Consider the following 8,712-nt stretch of genomic DNA (forward strand, 5'->3'; position numbering starts at 1 on the left):
GGTGAAACTTGAACAAGGTTAGGGAATAGTTTGTACAAGATAATTGCCGGTTTTCATAACTCGATCTTCCTAGATCGTTTATTCGGCCTTCCTAGGCCCAACCCAACTCATTCGACCAATCGTCTCGTCTAAACGGTCCTAATTCTTATTTGGGCCTAAGGATGGATAGCGATTGACGTCATTCATACCATGGTACTTACTCTTGTTTGTATCAAGGACCTTCACTACTTGAGGAAATGGACTAGGAATCGGCCTTACTCTTGTTTGGTACGAGCCTCTCTACAGACTTCGGGTTTGATCGTTCGGTATGGCAACCCACCCTTTAAACCAAAACCCTTTTAAATGCACTCAGCATCCCGTTATAATGCTTGTATAAATGTTTGTACCTTACGTGATCACCATTTCTAAACGAAACCATGACAATTTTTGTAAAATCAAAATCCTTTTAAAGTGTAAATTTCGAAAAGGCCAATGATTAGTGCAAAACCGAGTCAAAACTCTGTCCATTTGTCGAGTCAAAATTCGGGCCCAAGCCCATTTCAAAACCTCACTTCAAGTCCACTCCTACAACTACACTAAAGTTGACTAGGACCAACATTTTTCAAATCTTGTCATTTCTTCAAAAGCTCAATGACACGAGTGGCACACACCCACTTCACAAGTCAAAACATTTCTTTCTTAGTAAGTGTGTTAGAATGGTCGATCGCGTTTTGATTCGTTGTCGATCTCTTATCCAGTTTCCAAGATGCCTGAAACAAGCGACGTGAACTTCAATCAACTCCAAGATGGTAATGATCGAATTCTAACCTCGTTAGCTCAGCTCCAAGTTACTCAAGACCAAGTGTATGATCGCCTTGACACCATCGAGGGCCGGATCTATACCGTAGAAACGAGGTTGCCTCCTCGAGAAAGTGAAATCGTTGATGACTTCGTGAATGGCTTCGGGGACGAAAACCCTCCCATGGGTATGACTGCAGCTGAGAAACGACTCCAATACTTAGAGGAGAAATTGATGTATCTTAAAGGGGATGACATTTATAGGGAGAATAATCGCAAGTATGAGGCTGTGAGTTCCAAGTTGCCAACCAGCTTCAACATGACGGATATCCCTAAATTCAAGGGGCATGAAAACCCTTTGAACCATATTCCACTACTACAAAACTTGTGATGGACATCGGACTTTTTGCTATATAGACATCAGATACACAACCGATGTAGAGTTTGGTCATGTCCATTGCGGATTAATGGACATCGGATTTTAAACCGATGTCCATTAAAATTTGCACATCGGATTTTTAGGAAAACCGATGTCTATTTGATCAATGGACATCAGATTTTTAGGAAAACCGATGTCTATTTGATCAATGGACATCAGTTTTTTGCAAAAATCCGATGTCTATAATTATTATTTTTTATAAAAAAAAATTATTACGCTGTTGCCCATATTAGTCGTACACATGATGACAATGCAAAATGATTCCATAATCAACAAAAATATTGTATACAATCAATCGGTTATCCAAAGCCAATTACAAAAAAATTTCATCTACATAATGTGTCAAATTTACTTAGACGACTAACCTATACAAAAATATAAACCGATATGTAAACTGACTAATTGTTTTAAAAAAAAGGCCGAAGAGACAAGACTACTTGGCAGGCTCAGATTTGCTCATCTCCCATTGGGCATATTAACAAGAGAATCTGGTTCAACACAACAAAGTTAACGAGGAAACAAAATATCAACATAGAAGATCCTATATAACTAACGAGACACATACATTACTGTATTTTAAGTATCACAACTACTAGCACCTATATTCTTTGCACTAAACAGCGATAAACAACTAAGATGGATACCTATATAAAAACCGCAGCTATATAAAAACCGAAAATAAACTTTTAAAAAGAAGAAAGAGAAGCTAAAGAGCGATAAAAACCGCAGCGAAACAGCAATAAACAACTAAGACGGATACCTCCGTCTTAAGGGAGACTACCGCTTGTTTTATTTAGCTTTGTTATTTGGTCAATTCTTTGCACTTTTCTGGGTAACTTAGTTCTATATTTTTTATAACAAATGATGATGACTTGATATAAAGTTGACTAATACAATATATCAGCATTCAACATTCAGCAATTAGTAGTTTCGGATGTTATGAGTATGATTGTACGACGGCAGTAGTTTGACTAACATAACATGAAACCATTTTATAAATTACGTACAGTACGAACGAAATGAAGAACGATTCTACAAGAAAGACAGATTAATTAATCGACAAGACGAATTTATATGCAAAGACATACTTACCCATATGTTTGAAGTAATTCCAGGAGAAAGTCCTGCATTCCGTTCGCCTGATTTAGCTTCATTCATTGCATCCGAGGAGTTTTATCTCCCTACCACAATTCCTGCAAAGTTACCAGAACAGTACTCCTTTCTCAGAATATAAACAAGTTTAAAATCTAAACTCAATAATAAGATGTTGTCATACCTCTGTTAAAATAAATGTCTGGTTGGATGTCGGAGCAAGCTTCATACAGTTGACTTGTGAGTAAGAATTAAGAAATCAGGATTGCTTTCGATTACCACAAAAAGACACAGCTGATACAAGAAAAAGAAATAGGGTCACAAAACTTAAATCACCAAATAATGAGAAAAGGGGGTTGGGAGGTAACCTCTAATATACAGCTTGCATAGCCAAACCCAAATATTTCAATCCTAAACAAATTAGGAAGAGATTAACTATCCTCATTCCCCCAACATCTAATGAAAACAACTATTCATAAGGGTATTACAGAACAAATAGGATGTATACGAGTGATCCCAACGATGAAAATTGCTTAGCACACCAATACTCCAAATAATGACCACGAGTCTTGCATAGGTTGGTCTTGGAGTGTGACATGACGAGAGTTGAACTTTTAGAGCATAGGCTTAGAAATCCGCGTCCTTAGAGGGCCAGGGGATTCCAGGTTACCTGCAAACGGAAATTGAATCATGGATCAAACAAGGGTACTTCATCAATGAGACATGGGTAGGCCAGTCTTACAGTGTGACCTGATTAAATCATCAACTGTCTTACCGTAGGATCGTCTACCCAAGATTTGTGGTTATAGAATCTAGAACATAAATTAGCTTATATTGAAAAGGAAACCATGGTAAGGGCATTAACTAGCATCAATAGACAACGGCATAGGAGAATAACTTGACGAGGGGATGGATTCTGCATGGGAAATAGTCACAGTTAGAATTTGGCGATGTTCTACAAAAAAAGGAACTTAAATAAAGATGACTGTAAATTAAACTAGTGTGATACGAAGTACTACCTTTCAAAGATATGTTATCATGTGGTTTTCCATCTACCATTTCTGAGTGCAACCAATTTTGTATTTTTGTGCGCAAATCAAAGCCTGCACAGTTTCTGAACTGAGAGCTTCGATACTGGTCGAGAACTCTATCTTCGGTCCTATAACCCAACTCTGGGTTGACTGTTGACATTGGGACCCCAAGTACATATTGCACCATCATGGATAATATAGGATATCTTGGGGTATGAACTTTCCACCAATCAAAGATGTTGAAGTCATGATTCCGAGGAAAAACGGGTTCCTCCAGATATTTGTCCAAATCTGAGAGACTGAAGTCTGACCATGTGAACTCTCATGGAGAAATTTGTCAAAGTCTTTTAAATTATCCCGATATTCATTACTACTACCACCGTTGACACTACTTCCAACACCATGGTCAACAGAGACTGAGGATGACCCGATCAAGTATTCATTGAAAAGCTCTCTGATGCCATCTGAAACTTCATTGAAAAGCTTGAGATAGCCAGTCACAAAATTCACCCATTCCCACTCCTCTTCAGATAGAGCTGAAATATAGCCAGAATCATGTTCCTGCAACAGAGAGAATGCCGCTCTATAAGCCAAAGTCAAGTTTCAAAGATAACAGTTGTCGAGTCCCATCTCATAGGACAATTAACAAACAAGCTCTTCTCATTATCTATTCCAACTTTCCGGGCTATATCATTGAATTTCCCTTGCATGGTTTGTGTGCTTTTAACGTAATTAATACTATCCCTTATCTTAAGGATCACTTCATGTAAACCATCCATGGCATCTCCAACCAGCAACCTTAGGGTGTGTGTAGCACAACGCACATCAAACAGTCGACCGCTAAGACTCAGAAAATTGGGGAAATCCAAAACCCCTAATTCAGAAAATCCAAGACTCGCAACATCAACCATGATATGCTAATATTGACGAATTTTGCCAAAATCTCGAATTTGCCAAAACCCCTAATTTTTTCTAAACCCTAATTCATATTATCTCCATTATGACATGATAATAGCAACTATGAAACATAATAGACACTTATAATAGTTCTAGTTCAATTATTAAACATCTACTTTAAACTAAAATCAACAGGAATATAAGAAATCAAATTCAGTTCTAAGTATAGAGTTTGAGTTATACCTTTATTCTAAGTATAAAGAAAACACGAGAGTGGTGGGCTGGTGGCCGTTCTTCTGCCAGCCGATCGGTGACGGTGAACAACGGAGAGCAGGGAGAAAGAGCATGGTGGCTAAAACCGCTAAACCTAAAAGGAAAAGGAAGAAGAAGGAGAAAGAGAAAGAAAGAGAAAAGGAAGAGAGCAGACTAAGCAGTGGCGGTTAAGGACGAGGAGGGAGTACGGGGTTGGTAGCCGGAGGGAGGGAGACTGGAGAGTGAGTACAAGGTTTTGGGGGTTAGGGTTCGAGAGTGAGAATGAAGGAGAGGATTTGGGGAAGAATGTATGTAGTCGAAATTAGAAGTGATGGTGGTGAGGCAAATATTTTTGCCGCGTATAATTTTCACTTTAGATGCACATCGGTTAAATTCAATGTTCCATGTCCATGACTTTTATATAGACATGAGTTTTATTAAATATCACATGTCCTTTAAAATCAGAAATAATGGACATGTGTTTTTTTAACACAACCGATGTACATATAATTATATGCACATCAGTTTTTTGCAAACAACCGATGTGCATGTTATGTACATCGGTTTTCCAGATAATCCGATGTTCATCGACTGATGTCCATAACGAGTTTTGTAGTAGTGTTCGTGCCTTCAAGGATTACTTGTCTATCAAAGGCATCAAACCCGAGATGTTCTTAAGGATCTTTCCTTCATCTATTGACACCATCCCAAAACAATGGTTCTACTCTCTAGAATATAAGAAGATCGCTACTTGGGAAGACGCCGCGATCGAGTTTGCTAAGCAATATGCGGATAATGCTGAGATCCAAGTTAACATGTGCACTTTAGAGGTTCTTACCCAAAATGACAAAGAAGGTTTCACCGACTTCCTAAGTAGGTGGAGGAAGACTAGTACTTAACTAGTTGAACGCCCAGATGAGGCTACCCTTGTGGAGAAATTCGTGGACAACCTAAAGCCTATCTATGCAATTCATTTGAGGTACCAAAACATCAAAACTTTCAAAGACTTAACCGTGCTAGGAACGAGGATCGAAGATGAAATCCGTAAAGGGCTCTTGTCCAAAACGGTAGGCCGAGGATATCAAGGCTCAACAAGTCGTTCTTACGGCTCCACTAGCAAGACCGATGAAGTTAAACTCCTCGAGCTAGCCAAGAAGAGTACCCCACCAAGGAAATTTACAAATCTTGGGGACACTTACTCCAATGCTCTAAAAAGGTTAATGAAACAAGGCAAACTCCAACCCATAGGACCTACGCCCGAACCTGAAAAGCAATCCAAGTTCTGGGACGAGAATTCATACTGCGAATATCATAGGGGTAAGGGGCATGACACAGAAAAATGCTACAAATTGAAGAATGTGCTTCAAGACATGATTGAGGATGGTCTACTACCAATACCGCCGGGAGGTAAGCCCAACAACACTCAGAATCCTCTTGGAATTCTAGTGATCACAAGTGAAGAATCTACCTTAGATGGTTCACACCTCATTTCTCCAGTCGAAGATGAGATCCACGCGATCGAGAATGAAGGGTTCTACTCTACCATCTCCCCTACCATTACCGACTTCATCGCATGGGCAAGGAGCGTGGATAGGCAAGTTTCGGAATTAGAAAATGTGGTGAAAACTTTACATGACCCCAATGCGACACCTAAAGAACATGCGCCACTAATTTTCTCCCAAAATGCTACTATGCAAGAAATAGTCGCCGTGGTTGATAAACTAGTCAACCAAATTACACAATTAGAGGATGAGATCATGAGAATGAGGGAACTGCTACAGTCAATGGAGTATGGGCCGATGATGATGAAGACGAGTATCTCATTGAACACTCCCTAGTCAAGGAAATAGTCCAAAATGGTGAAGACCAAGATGTGGACCACCTAACTCGTTCGGGGCGTCCATATCAAAGTATTACTCAAAATGGTCCAACCAACGTTATCACACCAAATGATAACGAAGATGACTCTACTGAGCATTTGTTAAAGCAATTACAGAAGACAAAAGCTGATCTTTCAGTCTGGCAACTAGTAGCAAGCTCTTTCCCACATCGCCAAGCTTTACTGCAAGCTTTGGCCAAACTAAATGTAGCACATAACTCCACACCCGACGATGTAGTGAACTTGGTCTTCCAAGAATCACCGAAGCTAAGTAATCCTATTACTTTCTCAGATGAAGACTTGCCGCCCTTTGGCGCTAGTCACAACTTGGCTCTTTACATCCCTGTCGTTTGCTTAAAGAAGAATGTGCCTATGACCTTGGTGGATGATGGCTCCGCGGTCAACGTCATACCTCTGAAAACGGCATACAAACTAGGCATGAAAGAGTCGGATTGGACCCCTACAAATCAAGGTGTCCGCGCATATGATGGTACACGACGAAAGGTAGTAGGACTCGTTAACCTAACCATAGCCACAGGGCCAATTGAGCGAAAGGTTAACTTCCAAATAGTGGACATTGAAGCTTCCTTCAACATATTTCTGGGAAAACCTTGGATTCACGCTTCCAAAGCGGTAACATCCACCCTTCACCAAAAGATCAAAATCCCACTAAATGGCAAAGTGGTGACGATCACTTCGTCGCCCATCAAGGCAATAATCGAAAAGAAACAAATAATCAAGTCCTTGCGGATCCAGTATATGAACTTGGGGGCTTTCAAAGCATAAGTGTCATAGAAAGTGAGTTGGCACCCCTGTATAACGATCCCTACTCCAACTTAGTGGTCAACCACATACTCAAATCCCAGGGATACTTCCCGGGAATGCCTTTGAACCCTGCCCGAAGAAACACCTTTGCACCCTACAAGGAAGGCAACTCAAAAAGAATACCACTTGGACTAGGATACAAACCCACTAAAGAGGAGGTTCTCGAGATGCTCGCTCAAGTTCAAAGCCGTAAGCACGTAGGAGTCCAAATGCGACCATATTTCCCTACCCTAAATGGATACTTTGTTAGGGAAGGAAGTCAAGAACTCTTTCACATATTTCCCGAACCTTGGCACTACCTTGGAAGGAAGCTAGCCCGAATCGAGATCTTTCACGATTGCTACTTCATTCCTCCAGAAACGGTTCCTACCGTCAAAGCCCGTCAAGCACCTTGCTTAGACGAACAAGCTGTTAGTCTACTATTTGGAGAAGATCGATTTGTTAGAGTCGCGCAGGATGAGATCATTACCATGATACTTCAAGACAACCACTTCAACCCTACCGCGTTAATCACAGAAACAAACGCGAACCAGCAGAAAGGATGGAGAAAATCAATCAAGTGGACCAACAATCAAGGAAGACTCTTCAAGCTCACCACTGGAGAAGAAGAGATGTTCAAAGGAGAACCAGAAGACGATGAATTCGAGTCAGAGTCAGAGTCGGAGTCAGAGTCGGAGTCTAGAGAAGTCACTAAGGAGTCTCCTCCTGTCGTCACCCCCATTCCCTTTGTTTCTCCTAGCTTAGTCTCAAATAGTAATGGTAGTTCGGGAAATGTCCCAACAACTGTCCCTTTACCGCCGTTGACCACAGATCAGATGGCTTCTTTGTTTCAACTTTTCTCAAACTTTAATATGAATAAATCAGGTTCTTCTTACTCTTTGTGTTATCTTGAATGCAATTCTGTTTACGATAATACTGAGGATGACCCCGACCCGGACTCAATTGAGATACCTCCCTACATAGCCAAGGAAATACTACAAGAGGGGGAAGGGGGACCAGTAATAGAGAACACCGAACCCATTAATGTAGAAACCGAACTAGAACCCCAAGAACTTAGGATAGGGACAACCCTGAGCCCTACCGAAAGGACCAATTTCATAGACCTCCTACACGAGTTCAAAGACGTTTTCGCTTGGTCCTACAAAGACATGCCAGGGATCGACAGGGATATCGCCGAACATAGAATCCCAATTAAACCAGGGTTCAAGCCCGTGAAACAGAAGCTTCGTCGAATGAGAACAGAATGGGCTCTCAAGATTAAGGAAGAAGTCGATAAGCAATTCAAAGTCGGGTTCATCAAAGTTTCCGAGTACTCTGACTGGGTAGCCAACATAGTACCCGTACCCAAAAAGGATGGGAGAATCCGTGTTTGTGTTGATTTTAGAGACTTAAACAAAGCAAGTCCTAAAGATGACTTTCCTCTACCACATATCGACATATTGGTGGACAATACCGCAGATCACGCGTTACTATCCTTCATGGATGGGTATGTGGGTTACAACCAAATCAAGATGGCCATA

General features: G+C 40.7%; 1 long non-coding RNA gene across 1 annotated transcript; it reads right to left on the bottom strand.

Annotated features, from left to right (window-relative positions):
- Window positions 1-1,817: 1,817 nt before the first annotated feature.
- LOC141658866 (uncharacterized) lies at window positions 1,818-4,717 on the bottom strand. Its single transcript, XR_012549486.1, has 4 exons — window positions 4,480-4,717; window positions 3,328-3,900; window positions 2,493-3,224; window positions 1,818-2,409 (listed from the first exon to the last, which is right to left on the bottom strand). It is a non-coding gene; the product is annotated as an uncharacterized LOC141658866 (long non-coding RNA).
- Between the last annotated feature and the right edge of the window lie 3,995 nt (window positions 4,718-8,712).

This window comes from Silene latifolia, chromosome 6 (assembly GCF_048544455.1).
Source record: "Silene latifolia isolate original U9 population chromosome 6, ASM4854445v1, whole genome shotgun sequence".
In the NCBI taxonomy this organism is placed as follows: domain Eukaryota; kingdom Viridiplantae; phylum Streptophyta; class Magnoliopsida; order Caryophyllales; family Caryophyllaceae; genus Silene; species Silene latifolia.